General features: G+C 39.0%; 1 protein-coding gene across 2 annotated transcripts in view; it reads left to right on the top strand.

Annotated features, from left to right (window-relative positions):
- Positions 1–16,358, top strand: part of LOC108576362 (thyroid receptor-interacting protein 11) — an 87,139-nt gene that overhangs the window by 5,419 nt on the left and 65,362 nt on the right. The window contains exon 1 of one of the 2 annotated variants that reach the window (XM_017939345.1): positions 12,326–12,554. The exons of the other annotated variant lie outside the window; for it this stretch is intronic. The gene's annotated coding sequence lies outside the window, so the exon portion shown is untranslated. Of the gene's footprint in view, positions 1–12,325; positions 12,555–16,358 lie in introns of those variants that run through there. 2 annotated transcript variants of the gene reach the window in all.

Here is a 16,358-nt window from a genome sequence, read left to right as displayed (position 1 = left end):
GTCGCGGCAACGAGACACAGGGACTCGTGCTCTAGCGCTTCCACGTGTTGTCGGTAATATACAACTCTTAAAACCTCGCTAAGTACATTGACTTACAAACGTCCCGCGGACTCCGAAATAATCTCCTACCTCTCGTGCATTAACAAACCAACTTTTATTTGCACTGCGATCCGTCGATTTATCGGAAATAGTTGGTCTTCGATGGGTGGATGAAATTAGAGTGTTTCTGGAGCTCTGTGAAGCATATGGGATATTGTAAGTTTGAGCAAACGATGGAAAATTTGTGGAGTATGGAATACTTGGAAATATCCTGAAAAATGAACGATCGATAAATAAAATTAATGAGAAATTAATATTTTTTGGTTAAAGAGGGCGGAACAGTGGTAGAAAAATGTTTCTTTTGTGGTTGGTTTTATTTTCCCAGCTGTTTTATTATTCATCTGTTTATTAATATTTCGCTACTTGATAAAGAGGAAAATAGAATAACGAGGTATTCGTCCAATATGTTTCTAATAAAAGATTTCTATATTGCGAAAGCTGTTTAAGAAAATAGATTTCAAAGGATTTCTGTATCGAGAAATCTATCTGATCTAAGAAAAATCTGTATTGAGATTTTTTAATTAAAAATACTGTAATAATGAAAAGAGAAAAGGATGCGTTATTGTGGTTTGAAGTTAAATTAGCAAATCCACTGTTTCATACGCAACGAGTTAATATAATAATTGAATTAGCAGTGGTTAACGGCAGTGAAGTTGAAGCTACCGTAAAAATGTTCTTTATCTACGGTTTCCAGACGAGAAACAATACACGGTTCGCATGTAAGAGAGAGAAAGAAGCATTTCGTGCGGCTAACGTGTGCTTCTGTGAATGGAATAGCAGACGGGTACGCAAGTTCCGTTTTCCAATGTATTTCTGAATGATATTCATTAGGTTGTTGATGCGACGTTGCAACGACTATAGCCGCCGTAACAAACAAAAATTGCGTCGCAATAGGCAATGCAATTTCACGTGGTTTTCACGCAGCTGGTAGGCTGCGTACCATTTCACTCTGAGCTCACCGGCGAGGAGCCGGAGTTCTCTGAACCTTGGGCTACGACCGCGTGTATGCAGAAACGACCGTGTATAAACGTGTCGTCCCCTGTGTGTTCACGCTTCGGCAAAATAGAAAATTAAAAAAGGGGGGAATGAGAAAAACAGAGAGAAGCGGAGAAAGAGAGAGAGAGACTTGGTGAATGAGAGAGAGAGAGAGGCAGAGAGAAAAAGGGAGAGAAAGAGAGTGTTAGTGAGTTACTAAAGGAGTGAGAGAGAGGAGAGAGAGTGAAAAAGTGAGTGTATGAGAGGAGAGAATTAGTGAATGAGAGAGAGAGAGAGAGAGTGAATAAGTGAGTGTATGAGAGGAGAGTAAGACAGAGAAAGGAGAGTGAGAGAGAGAGGAGAGTGAGAGTGAAATAGAGAGAGAGAGAGAAAAGTGAGGGAGAGAAGAGAGAGAGAGAGGAGAGTGAGAGTGAAATAGAGAGAGAGAAAGGAGAGTGAGGGAGAGAAGAAAGAGAGAGAGGAGAGTGAGGGAGAGAAGAGAGAGAGAGTGCATAAGTGAGTGTATGAGAGGAGAGTAAGACAGAGAAAGGAGAGTGAGAGAGAGAGGAGAGTGAGAGTGAAATAGAGAGAGAGAGAGAAAAGTGAGGGAGAGAAGAGAGAGAGAGAGGAGAGTGAGAGTGAAATAGAGAGAGAGAAAGAAGAGTGAGGGAGAGAAGAGAGAGAGAAAGAAGAGTGAGGGAGAGAAGCGAGAGAGAGAAAGGAGAGTGAGGGAGAGAAGCGAAAGAGAGAAAGGAGAATGAGGGAGAGAAGAGAGAGAGAAAGGAGAGTGAGGGAGAGAAGAGAGAGAGAGTGATTAAGTGAGTGTGTGAGAGGAAAGTGATACAGAGAGAGAAAAAGGAGAGTGAGAGAGGACAGAGAGAGAATTAGTGAATAAGTGAATGGGTGAGAGGAGAGAGAAAAAGGAGAGTGAGAGGAAATTAGTGAATGAGAGAGAGAGAGAGAAAAAGGAGAGTGAGAGAGGACAGAGAGAGAATTAGTGAATAAGTGAATGAGTGAGAGAGAGAAAAAGGAGAGTGAGAGGAAATTAGTGAATGAGAGAGAGAGAGAGAAAGTGAGTGCACGAGAGGAGAGAGAAAAGGGAGAGTGAAGAACTGAGTGTGTGAGATAAACGTGAAACAGAGAGAGAAGAAGGAGAATGCGAGAGAGGGAGGACAGAAAGAGAAATAGCGAATTAGAGAAAGAGAGTAAATAAGTGAGTGAGTGAATATGTGAACAATTGAGAGAGTGAATAAGTGAGTGAGCGAGAGATCTAGACAATGAGCGCATCGATAAAGAATCGGTAGCACGATCCGCGAAGCACGTACCCCTGGCTTTGAACGCGTAACTTTTACCCTGTTAACATTCGCAAGGCGATAACTCATTGTTAGATCATCGCAATAATAATCCCCGATCGAGTGTCATTAAATTGCTTGCCACGGTGCGTTATTAAGTTTCGAAAGTGACGCAAGCATTTAGCGCACCGTTGCAGCCTGAATGAAGAATAGCAGAAGCAGCAGCCTTTTGCTGTAGTTTTTTTTTTTTTCATACCAGGTCGGAATATTTCTTGTTGAACGTTTGCCGCCTGCCGCTTTTTCCCTCCTCGTGAAACGCGCGCGAATCGAACGACGCGCGCGACCTGAGGGAAGTCGTGGTTCACTTGTTGCTTCTTTAGAACGGAAGTTATTGTGTTTATTCTTTTTTTCTTTTTTTTTTTTTTTCTCTCTGTGTGTATGTCAAAGGGGAGCTATTGTGTCGCATTCAAAGGAATTAGAGAAACATGTTCGTGAGTAATTTAGAGGAACGAGTTAATTTCGGTATTTAATACTGTCGTATTTTTAGATTTCCATAGCTTAACGAAATAATTGGATAATTTAATTTACATAATAAATATTTTAACGTAGAAACGAGCTACAGCGTGTAAATTCTTATTTAAACGAGTCAAGTGAATATGTAATAGAGGTATTTAAATATTTTTATGTATGTCGAATTTTTTTTTTTTTTAAAGGGAATTTAGATTATTTAACTACTTCTTGTATTTTATGTTAGTAATTGACAAATATAATATTGCAAAATCTGAATACTTCTAATTGCACTATTTTCTGTGCCACGTTATTGTCCCTTAATTAGGAATTCGTAACATCTGGGAACGAAAGATTACACGCAAGCGAACGAAAATGTAAAAAGGTAGGAAGAAAAGAAAACAGCTTAATTTCACTTTAATTAAGGAACACGTAACGTGTACCTGGCTGCGAGGGATTAAGCGCTTTAAACAAGCAACCCTTTAATTATCCCGAGTGGTCTACTAAATTAGTGAGATACATACGTACGATTATTCAAGTCGACGAATTATTTCGTGGTAAAATTGTCACTTAACCACATCAATCAAGAGAGCAATCTGACGTTTCCTTCGGCTATAATACAACTATGTACGCTTGTTGAGTATGAAGCAAACCTGGACAATCGTTGCAAAATTACGAAGATTCTGACAAAAATGTGTCAGTTTGGAATTTCGTAGTACAACGGGTATACATATACACACACGATGAAACTTCTAAATATCTATTTCCATTTAAGGTACCGTCGTAAAGATAAGGTCCTAATAGTGTGTCATTATGCCATACCAAACATTGACACGAAATTGAGTTTGAAAATGAGTTTGTTGTAGGTCGTTGAGCTTGTCTCGGCAATCGCTTTCGTGAAATACGAAAGGAATTTTAGCTAGCAATTTAAAAAAATTCGTGGTATAGTCACTGCGTGAAAATTATTGCAGATTTTAAAAAATCTATTCAAGCCATCGCGTTGTGTATTTCAAAAAATGTAACTTTGTTCACTTTTATTTTTCTCACAAAAATCTACACGAGAAAAATGTTCGATATTAATATCGTGAACACCTTGTATATGTTTACTGATATATGATAGTAACTTTGTCAGAAAATTCAGGAGATTTCAGTAGATTTTAGTAAAATTTAGTAGATTTTGGTAGATTTTGGTAGATTTCAATGGGTTTCGGTAGAATTTCAATTTCAGTAGATTTTAGTAGATTTCCTTAGGTTTCAAAAGATTTCAATAGATATTAACAGAAGGTAGATTTTTATAGAATTCAGCGGATTTCGATAGATTTTTGGTAGATTTTGGTAGATTTCGATACATTTCAGATTTCAGTAGAACTCACTAAATTTCAGTAGAATTCAGCGGATTTCAATAGATTTTGGTATATTTCAATACATTTCAGATTTCAGTAGTTTTCAATAAATTTCAGTAGAACTCACTAGATTTCAGTAGAATCCAGCGGATTTCAATAGATTTTAGTAGAATTCGGTAGATTTCAGCAGAGATCGGTACATTTCAATACAATTCACTAGATTTCAGTGTGCTTCACATTCAATAACTGTCCCAATATCTACAAACCGAAGTGTGCATACTGCACAAATATCGGTGCAACTAGAAACACTAAAACCTGAAAAAGAAATGGACAAGAAACGAGCGAAATTTCTCGGTACAAGCCTACGGTAAAAAGGTGTCGTCGAAGGAAATAGCTAGAAAGGCCATTTCGATATTGCAGCATGTACCCTGATAGGAACGTTCGCTAGGAATGCGAGATAAGCACGATAACCATAGCCTCGCACTTTATTTCATATCTTGGACCAACAAAGGATCGGTCCAACCTCTCCTTTCGTCCCTTTCCCTATCGTCTATGGACACCGTTCAAGGATATACGTTTTTCCCTTTTCTCTCTCTCTCTCTCTCTTTCTCTCTCTCTCTCTCTCTCTCTCTCTCTCTCTCTCTTCATGGTTTCCCACTTTCCGGTTACACACATTTTCGAAAATTCAAAACCTGCCGACCGTTCCAATCGAAATAACACACTCGGCCTCTGTGATGCGACACGGAACACAAGCGACTTCGACACGCTCGATTCGAAGACATTGTCCCATTCATGAGCCTCTGCACCGGATGTAGCCGCTGACCTCCGCCACCTTGGCTTTTAATAACTAATCAGGTGTTGAAGCATCGAGTCGTTTCCCAGCGGCACCGGTCGCGCAACAACGCATCGAGCAAGCGAAAATTCGTTGCAATGAGTCATTCCACCGTTGACGATCACCGGATCACCTAAGTGGTGTCACAGCGTCGCTGTTTTTCACCGTCCCAAGCGTGCTTGTAGGTGCCCCGCTGGGAGGATCGTCGATGGTATAGTCGACGGAAGAAATATAGCGAGGTCGTAAATTAAGGCGGTTTTTTTTCTATTTTTGGCCGATTTTTCGGATAAGATGTTGTTGGGTAATTGTAAACCAGGGGACTTGAAATTGAGGCTATTTATAGAGAAAGGGCATATTGACTTATGTTTAAGCCGACTTAGGTATCTGTATTTTTTATGTGATATATCGAGGACGTGTTACTTCTCTTTTGGATTTAATTGCATTACTTTTTATCGAGTAATACGATAATGAAAACGTTGAAATAGAATTTTTGAAATTCGAAAATCGAATTCAAAGGCCTCAATTTTTCATACACGTTTGGTCATATTTCAGGGAAGCACGGTGTAATTTTTACGTAATTATCTTAATTGTTATTTGAGTTGTTGCGTATTTTCCGCAGTGTGCTATTTAGGATGGCTGACGCGATTCACGTTGCTGTATTTATTTCAAGCAGAAAAATGAAAGATTTTCGTTTCTAGTAGAATAAAGCACCAAAAAGGTATTTTGACAAAATGACAGCCATGTATGGCAATTTAGACGATAAAAAAAAAACTATCGCAGATATTGACATAATTTTAATACGGACGATAGAGGGGCGTCTATTTTATACTTATGTGAAATTTGGAAGAGATTAGTTGACTCATTACTGAGAAATTATGGCAGCCAGTTGGCAAAACACGATTTTTTAGCGTTTCCAATGGTGCATCGCTTTCTTAAAATCATTGTAACTTCGTCGTTTCCTCGATTTCAGGCCTAGACATTTTAAAGACACTATACTTTGAGAAAGTACCGTAAAAAAAAAATAGAATTTTCGACTCCTCCAAATGAGAACGCGCCCTTGAAGCATTAAGCAGCGTACAGATTGATGCAGTGAAACCCAGGATCGCATACATTTCACGTTTTTGATACTGAACGTCCCAAATAAATAAATCAAAGCTAACACACACTCCATACAGCCCTGACTAAAATTTCCAACTCTCATCTTCTCAAGTTTCTCCCGATATTTTCGAACATGCAAAAATTTCGATACCTCGCATATTTCTTCCACCGACTATACATTGGAAATTGTCCGCGAAATGAACAACAGCGCAACGTTTCATTTGTGATTTCACGCGGTTGTGCATACATTTCTGTTTGTTCAACGTAATTTCTGGAAAAATTATGGAAATACAAGAGGGTGAAAATGTAACACACGACCGTTTCAAGGTGCATAAAATTATTCGTTGATAATCATTAATACGGCTACCAACTTAATTTGTTGACCATGATACACTTTATCGCAGTCACGTTCCCACTAACTAAATATTAACTTAATAAGAGCACGTTAATTGCCGCTCCACTGTGTCATTTGAACTTACATTTAGCGGCTGTGCGTTTTCAAACGCTATTCCGATAAATAGCCTCGTCCCACAATAACTTTACGAAATAGGAGTATGTGTTATCGTAACGTGCCGTTCGAAGAGTAGCGATTAGTTTTGCCGTTGTAGCTAAGTGTTCCGATAAAAGGCATTTAGATTCGATAAGGGGAAATTTCGGGAATATCCAATAAGTCTTCCGAAACGATTAATCGATTCTGATTAATTAACCAAAAGTACAAATTCTCTTCTCGAACGATTTCACAAATCGAATATTTCGAAAATAAAATAGAAACCAAACTGAGAATTCCCAGAAAATTGCAAAATTTCCCCTCTGACAAGAATCCAATAATACAGTGTTTAATTTAAAAGCCCGCATTTTTCGATTCTCAATTAGCCAACCGAATTAATCATCGATTAACTGTAACACAAGTAACCATTTCGTCTACCGTAGAGAAATAAAAAACAGAACTCGTGAAACGTTAATCGAGAAACTTCTGTGTACATTTACATTTTGTTTCAGCTGATATGTAATTAATTTCGAATGTGCAAAGCGTTTTATCTTTACAAACAGGTAAAACGCATCGATCTGATTTAACCGGCGGCGTTATACGCGATAATTGCTCGCTCATTTTTGCTGATAACACATCAGAACATGATAGGCTGAATAACGGGGGTACTTAGTCTCTGGGGGTGATAGTGTCTATGACTACCCCCCAGGAATGGCTATAAATGTAGGTCGAACAAGCTTTCACTCTGCTTACGTGTCTACTGCCACACTGTTCGTCTAATTAAGAATTTTCGCCGAAAGGTCAGTAGAACAAACCCTTATTTTTATTCGTTAATATTAGAGAACCACCACTCTCTTACGCCATCTCTTTGAACGTCGTTCTAGTCGATAGCTTTTAATAACACCACCACCACGAAAAATTTCACTTTGGAATACTTGTACAATATCGGAATCGCCTTTTCGCCCATTTATCGGGTCATCCTGTAAGAAAACGAGAAATATTTTAGTGAAAATTCGAGGAAATTCTGTAACGAGGATAATAATGGTAAAAAGAAGAAAATAGGAAAATTTTGTGGAATGAGAAGGCACTTACATTTCTTTTTTTTTTATCTAATTATAGCGACGATAATAATGGTAAAAAAAAAAATAGAAATTTTGTGGAATGATAAGGCGCTTACGTTCTTTTTTTTATCAAACTATAGCGACGATAATAATGGTAAAAAACAAAAGGAAAATTTTGTAGAATGATAAGGCGCTTACATTCTTTTTTTTATCAAATTTAAGGGTTCGTTGGAAATATTGATTTGAACGATAAAATTATGAAATGACCTAATACACGAGTCACTCAGAAGCCAAAATGATTAACTCCACTTTTTGAAATTCTTCCAATTTTAGTATCGACGCGTAATTTTTCATAAATAACAGAAATTTAATGAATTATATCTCATGGTGTTAATCACATTGGCTTCTGAGTGGCTGTCATAACGGATCGAGTGGCTTGCAATTGAGAATGTTAGAAAATAGAATGGTTTAGAAAAGTTCGTTACGATTGCAACAATGCTCACTTATCGAGAAATGGTGTATCGATAGAATTCGAAGAAAGCTCGATAAGACATCGGTTACGTAAAGTTCGCTGAAAACGTGACTTCTATCAAGGTTACAAAAACTAAGTTGCTAATTTCATCTAATTGAAGTATATATAATAGTACAGGAATTGTAATTTATTGTTTGAATACTCGTTAACCTTCGCCTGATGAGCGCTTGCCGCGAAGGTTTTCTATTACAAATGAACTAACTTTTCATCAAATATCGATGGACCGAGAATATTTATACAATCCTAACTTATTAAAATATGCTAGATACGCTTACTAACTGCACTATGGTAGATACACTTATCTATAGATTAGTATCGTTTACGTATCTCAAGAAATTCTAATCATTACTCTCGTGCATTAGCTTATCCCAAAAGTTAACTCAGAAAAAACATAACTCCATTGAAATTGAACATTTTTATTCAAAATAATTTCCACAACATTCCACACACTTTTGTCAATATATCACAACTTAACTGTTTCTTCAACAGTTGACCCTTTGAACTTCAAATTTTTTTTCAAATTTTCTTTTCAATAACTCCCTATTATTTCAAGAATTTTATTCGAAACGCACTTCAAAAGACATTTGATCGATAGGAACCAATTTAAACAATTTTTTTTACTAATTATATTGCTCATCCAGGTAAAAAAAATATTGCAAAATATAATACATATTTAAAAATTACTTCATTCATACCTGTGAATGAAATTGACGTTGAGTCACACTCGACAAAGGAGTCCAAAGGGTTAAATTACAACATAAAAATTCGAATTTCCAAGGGAAACTTGCATTTTTCAAACTGAACTGCTTGAGAGCTCAGAAACTTTCAGAATAACCTAATACTTTCCGCATTTTTTAATTCATCAGAATTGCACAAACCGAAATTTCGAGCACCCTACTCATTTCATCCTGCTTCTCGTCACAGACGCAGTTGCGTTCCCTTGTCTCAATCTAAGAACAGCAAACAGTACTACTCCACGAATCATCTCACGTGAAATGAAGTTCTGCGTGTACCAAAGAATCGTTTTAAGTAACATTTCCGACGGGGTCGATCGTCACGTATCGCGAATGACGCAGTGTTTCCCCATTCGACGAAACTCACCTCATTTCCACCGGGAAAAGAAATTCCTCGTAGGTGGGTCGGTCATAGCGACGAAAAAAATATGACGTTGGTTTTCGGCCGGTGGCGGGGGGAAGAAGCTGAAGAGGGCAATCTTGCGATTACCATAATGTCACCGGTAATGTACCTTTTCCACTCTGGTTTCCTTCAGCTGCGCCCGCAGCACCCGTTCGCATGGGGGCCGATAAAAATGTCCTGTCGTTAACAGCGACGCGTTGTACATTCGTACACAAACATGTTCCAACGGAAAAGGCGGCAGCCTAGCCTAATTACATTATTCATGACCGTGTCTGCGGTGTCTCTTCGTCTGAACGACGCGTTTTATTCGACAGAGAGACAAAAGGAGAGAGTGAGACGTTTTTTCGGGGGATTTTGTCTTCTTTTTCGTTTTGTCAAACGAATCTTTATGCGCTCCGGAAATATCGTTTGTGAATCCTGGCGAAAACATGACGTGTCTTCAGGAAACTTGGGATTCGCGAGATTTCTGTTGGAATCGGTTCTTTTTTCTCTGGACACCTCTTCGAAGAGTTCTTGAAGGATCAACGCGTGAATGTGGGAAATCGAGGAATTTTAGTGCGCATTTGATCTCTCACGGTGTATCGATAAATCACTTTTTTGATTTTTTGAAAAAGTTTGTATATTTTTGAAAATACCATGTGTATGATGTAGTTAGTGGAAATTTTATAAAGTTTGAAATTTTGGTTGGTGGATATTGAATAACAGTGAGATTGTAAATTCGTTAAATCTTCTTCTTTTCTTTTTTTTCTTTTTAAGTAATAATTCAATGGTTACAACGTTGGTGTAATTTATGGTGAATTTATGCGGTGCAGAAATTCCATCCGGAATCGTAACAGTGCACATTTGTCGTGAAGCTCATTTCGCGGATGAACATTTCTATACAATTTTTCCACTCTGGAGTATGTAGCTTCATCTGGATATTTTGTACCTCGAAGTGCAGCCTGATTACATTTATCATAAGGTATGATTTGTATCATCATATTTTTATGCAGTTCTGTCTGTGTCGTTATAATGTATGAAAACCGGGAACTTCATCTACGAATGTTTCCCCTTGGAGTTGGAAATATTGCAGCGATTTGGACGTCTCTTACGTACCATAATCTCTCTTGCAACTTCAATGTCAATCGAAACGAAAACCAAATTCTTTATTAACACTAGAACCTTTTATTGGGTCAAAAGTTGGGGTCATTAGCAATTTAAAAAAAAAAGTGAATCTTCGATACCGGTGGTGCGTGGCTGCGTGCGTACTTCTATTTGCATCGATAAGAATCTAATTTCTCTATCTACAGAATCTAACTTTTCTTTAATTTTAGTTACATAAAAATTCACTTCTGGAAAGTCGGTAATGGGTCATTTTTGACCCAACCGATCGTTCTACATAGTGTTAACTATTATTCTCTTCTAGCATGATTATATTCAGCCCTGAAACTTGAAAGTCACATAATCTATATTCTGTAACTTTTTTTTTTTTCTTGACTCTTGAAAGTCACATAATCGATAATTTATAACTCTTATTTTCTTTGCTTACTACAACACCATTACACGACCATCAAGCGACCAGTTCATATTAATTATTATCTCATAAATCTGCAATCAATAGAAATTTTGTTTTCTATTAATTTTCACTATCTTTCCCCTAAAATAGCATGCAACCTAAAACTCACATATTCTACAGCTCTTATTTTCTTTGCCTACTACAGCACCATGTCACCATCAGTTAACCAATTCATACCAATTATTACCTCCTAAATCTGCAGTCAATAGAAACTTTATTCTCTATCAATTTTCACTATCTCCCCCCTAAAACGCAATACAACTTCAAACTCACAAATCCACTAACTCATATTCTACAACTCCCATTATCTTTACCCACTACATCGTACTACCGTGAAGCAACCAGTTCAATTCACTAATTAACTCTTAAATCTGCGACCAACGCAAATGTTTTATCCCCGCACACAAAGAGGAGAAATCCGATTACAAAGAGTTAACAGACCAATCTCAAGGGATAAATATCCTCCCATACACATCCTTCAATTTCCAACTCTCAATTTTCATCCAACGATCACATCATCCCTACGATCCCCAGCTCACCCCCACGAACAAAAGCCAAACCGACAGTGTATATACCTACGCAAAAAAAAAAAAGAAAAAAAGAACTACAGATGCAAGGTCTTGTTACGCATTTTCGCTCGGTGTGCATTTGCCTGCGGTAACTTGCACCGAGCAACCGAGCGATAGGACTCGCGGCATACGGTATCGTGTCCCCGAGGATGGCACAGAGAGGCCTGCGAGCGATCGCTCGCGTGCAAGCACTACGTCGACGGACACGTCTGCGACACGGTGTGTGCGTGCAGCCATCGTCCATCGCTCGGATGCACTCGCGTTTGTCATCGGTAAGCGGACTAATAGAGGAACTGCACCGAACATGCTACATACACACACGGCGCCACCCGAATAATTCCCCTTTCGGGGTACATTAACCGATGTCTCGACGCCTGGTGCGCGCTTACCTCGTGAAAATACACGATACACGGTGTGTCCCGTGGGGAAAAAGTTTTGGCGGGCGACATCACACGTGTGTGTATACATATATCATACGCAACTTCGTTTTCTACCTACCATACCGTTGCACATCTATTTTCCCTCTTCTCCTTCTTCTTCGAGCTCCGGTAAACGCGCTTTTCGTTTACACAGGCTTTGGCTGCGTGCAGTAGGGTGCGTGGCGCAAACCGAATCTACCTGTCCTCCAGGTGTATGCGCGCGTGTCTGTGTGTGTGCGTTAACACGGGTCAACCGTACGTGCACACGTATCTTTGATATCTCTCTGGCTGCGTCCCCGCGGCTCGCGCGAGCGTTTGTGTGTCACAGCAGTAGAACGGGGCCTCTTGATGCGTGTGCCCTCCTCTCCACGGAGAGGGTTGCTAGGTGGTAGGAGGTGGAGTAGCCGCGAACGCACAGTCGCTTCTCGACGGTCGGACGGTGAACGTGGCCGAGCTTATCCGGCACGTGACGGAGGCCACTTCTCTTCTTCTTCTTCTGCGCGGCAACCACTGCACACCAGGGCCTATTTCGCTCCAATTCCACCCCCGGGAATTCGTGTGTTTTTTACAAATCGAAGGGAAAGCCACGAAGATGGGAGCTTCTTTACCGTCCGTTGATATTGGAACGAGTATACGGGACCTGTGCAAGTAAGAATTATTTCTCTATTTAGGTGATTTTTCAACGTTTTTGTTAATCTTCGGTAGACTGTATAGTAGAGTCGAATTTGAAGTTGAAGAATTATCGATGGAAACGAGTGTGTTGTTAGATCGTGACGTATCCATCTGACGGAGGGATTTGCAGATTTTACTGCACGGTTTTTGTATGCACCGCGGTACGTGCACGCACACGGGCTACAGAGATATATCCGACAAGCGATATTTTACCCGGGGGAGGGCCGATTAAGAGACCGAATCGAGACACGAGTCCGTGACTGGATTGTCGTATCGAGCCTCCCGGTAGCTGTAATATTTGTAAAGCACCCGGCGATAAGAATCGCGTTACAATGTTACGTATCGTTGATTCCCTGTGCGTTTAACTAGCTGCAAAACGAATATGCACTCGCGACACACGAGACGTCGCAGAACTTGCAGTATATTACGTTTCCTTCGGTAGACGTGGTCTCGTGGACGCGCGTGTGTGTGTGTGTTCGTCATTCTCGGTTTCAGAGACACACATTTCGCGTTGCTTTTTCTTTCCTACGATAACAACGTATCGGAGAATTGCTCGGTAATTATTTTCGGTTAAGAACGGTGTTATCTTAATAATGGTGGAAAATTGAGCGGAGAAGAAACTAGCCAGTTTGGCGCGCAACAAGTTTCCAACCGGGGCGCGACAATTTAACTTCGTCCTAAATTGGAAAACACCCTTACGAAAGAATCCTTTGGGTTAATTAAGTCGATTCTTCGAAACTGCCTCGTCTCGCAGTGAACTACGTTTATCAGGCGTAATTTAGAAGCTGAAATTTTCCACGCCGCGTGTCGTGTTTCTAAATGAACGGAAGAAGAAGAAGAAGAGGCTTCTTCTTCGGTTAATTTCAACAGAATTCATTTGGAGGAACGTTCTCTCTTCTATGGAAGGCAAATGAGGAGATAAAAGGGCAGAGAGTTTATGCGAATGCAAATTATTATGCTTGTGTATAGAGGAGACGGGACGACGGACATTTTTCAAACGGGAGTTTCTCCAACGTCTCTTCGTCTCGCAGCTAAAATCGCTACGGCAAACGACTCGCGGGCCATTTGCCGCGCCGCGACTACGATGCTCGCCACGGCGTAACAATCCGCTTGAAACGCTGCGAACGTTACGAACAGGATTAACATTCGCTGTGCAAATAATCCTGCGGAACGATTTTCCATAAACACGTTTCGAAATCATCGTGCGCGCCGCATCGGGGCGGACGGAAATATTTGTGGCAGCCGCGAGAACCGTGAAACTGCATCGCTGCTTTGTATTTAGAGCGTATTAGAGGATCGCTGGAGATAATAATGGTATCACGGAATTGTTCGCTTTGACAGATCGTAGGTTTATGAATTGTGGAACAGATAATTGGGTAAAAATTTGTCGTTCAAGCTGGAGTTGGAAGATGAAGGGAAGTTTGGAGATGTATCTATCGATGTTATTGTTATTTGTTAGAGTTTCTCTCATGTTTCTTTAAATAGCCCTTTAACACTAACCGTACCGACACCTATCCGGGCAAATGACCGGTTACGAAATAATCACATGTCTTCCGAAAGGAATGCGGGTGATTGTCAATTTAATATAGGAAACAGCCTTTAGATAATAATAATAAAAAAACAAACATATTTTTATTTTTAAGAAAATACAGGGGAAAACAGGTGCATGGTTTTTAAAAATTTTAAAACCAGTCATTTGACCGACGTGTGGTACGGTTAGTGTTAAATAATACTTCGGTAAAATCTTTGCATTTCAATGTTAGTTAGTTTCTTCTTTTTTTTTGTCGAGAAGCTTAATCAGGTTTTTAAGGGGATTTTCTAAATTTTCCAATGAAGATTATTGAATTCTTGCATACAGTCTTCTGAAATTGTTATTGTGCCTTTCGTAGATATCTTGTTCTATGATTAATTAGATTTTTTCATTAAGCTACTGCATGGCCCTTTAAATGTATATTTTACTATGATTTTTGCATTTCAATGTGAGTTGGTTTTTTTTTTTCGAGAAACTTAATTAGGTTCTTCCAGAATTCTTATATACAGTCTTCTAAAATTGTTATTGCGGCTTTCGTGAATATCTGGACATCTTGTTTTACGATTAATTAGGGTTTTTCATTAAGCTACTGCACGGCCCTTTAAATGTATATTTTACTGTGATCTTTGCATTTCAATGTGAGCTAATTTTTTTCCCGAGGAACTTAATTGGGTTCTTTCAGAATTCTTATATATGGTGTTCTGAAATTGTTATTGTGAGTTTCACAGATATCTTGTTTTATAATTTATTAGGATTTTTCGTTAAGCTGTGATATAGCCCTTTAAATGTACACTTCAATATCATCTTCGCGTTTCAATGTTAGTCAGTTAGTTTATTTTCCGAGAAATTTAATCAGGTCACTGTGAACATAATAGAATTTTTATAAATTCTCATAATTGAAAACCGTGCACAAGTCAAAATTAAATTTTCCAATTAAACATTTCAACTGCGAGATATTTTACACAACTGACAAATCGCAAAGTAAACTGTACCAGCGCGTAATTAATAATCTTGAACCTCTAAACAGAAATATTCTCGTTTCCTCTTTTTCTCAACGCTTTTCTTGCACAATGTTTCACCCGTGTTTCAACTTCGTTCAAGTAAAGTCTTCATAAAAATAAAAAGTCGAGGGGAAATAGAAAATGGAAACAAGCGTACACACTCGTTGAAACGTGTCCGCACTATCAGTAGATAATAGACGAAGGACGAATTTACCTACGATTACTCAACGAACGCGTCCAACGATTAGCCACACACACACACACACATATATATATATAAACACCTACAGCATTTGTTAAAACGTCATTTTCGTTGTAAAAGTCAGCGTGTCCGTGATAAAACTCGCTTATCTAGCTGCAGTAATACCTAAAACCCGAACTTTTCAGCGTCGACATTCGAGCACGTCGAACGATCGAATTGAAAATGAACATGAAAATCTGACAGAGAATTGAAGAGAGAAAAAGAAAGAATAAATGTAACTGTACCAGAAGTTTAAATAACAACAAGATTATCAGCTAATGTAAATAAAAATTCGAAACTTCCAGTTATTCGACATATTTATCTGCAAGTATAGATGCTCGGTTAGTGATAATTAAACGTGAAGATTAAAGATAACGAGGAATGGAAGACGATAAGAAAAAGGAATACGAACCGAAGTGAGTTCCACTGATTTGTCGCTTGCCTCTAGAGTCGTATAGGGTCCTTGGTGGACGGTAATTAACGCAACGGAGGAAAATAGAACTAACTACGTGACACGAGAATGATGTAGTATTTTTCTACTCGACGTGACATCGTGTGAGTGCGTGTGTGTGTGTGTGTCGGCTGTGGTACGCGCACTCCTAAAGCTGCGACCGAAGATTGCGTATCGTACGATCGATAGATTAACGCACAGCCCAATTTATCAAGGGTTTATGTTCGCCTGACGTTACTTCGATCGCAGTCGATACCGACAGTCTTTTTATCTGGGCAGAGGCTATAGCGTTTTCGTTATCGCATAGAGACTGTACTGTTTTCTTTCTTCTATCCTCTCTCTCTCTGTTTTTCGTTATCGCGCTGTGAAATATGTATGGAAAATTAATATTTGCTCGATGGAAGAGACGAAATATGACAAGATACAATAACAACGCGATGCGACGACGCGTTTCGCGAAAAGAAAAGTTCGAAATGTTGGGTCGCGCAACGTAATAAGAGTGAGAAATATTTTAATGGCGAAGATTCTATAAAAAAAAAAAATGAAAAACAATTAC

Source organism: Habropoda laboriosa, unplaced genomic scaffold (assembly GCF_001263275.1).
Source record: "Habropoda laboriosa isolate 0110345459 unplaced genomic scaffold, ASM126327v1 scaffold36, whole genome shotgun sequence".
In the NCBI taxonomy this organism is placed as follows: Eukaryota; Metazoa; Arthropoda; class Insecta; order Hymenoptera; family Apidae; genus Habropoda; species Habropoda laboriosa.
Note: the sequence above shows the minus strand (reverse complement) of the source record. Positions and strands in the feature narration are given on the sequence as shown.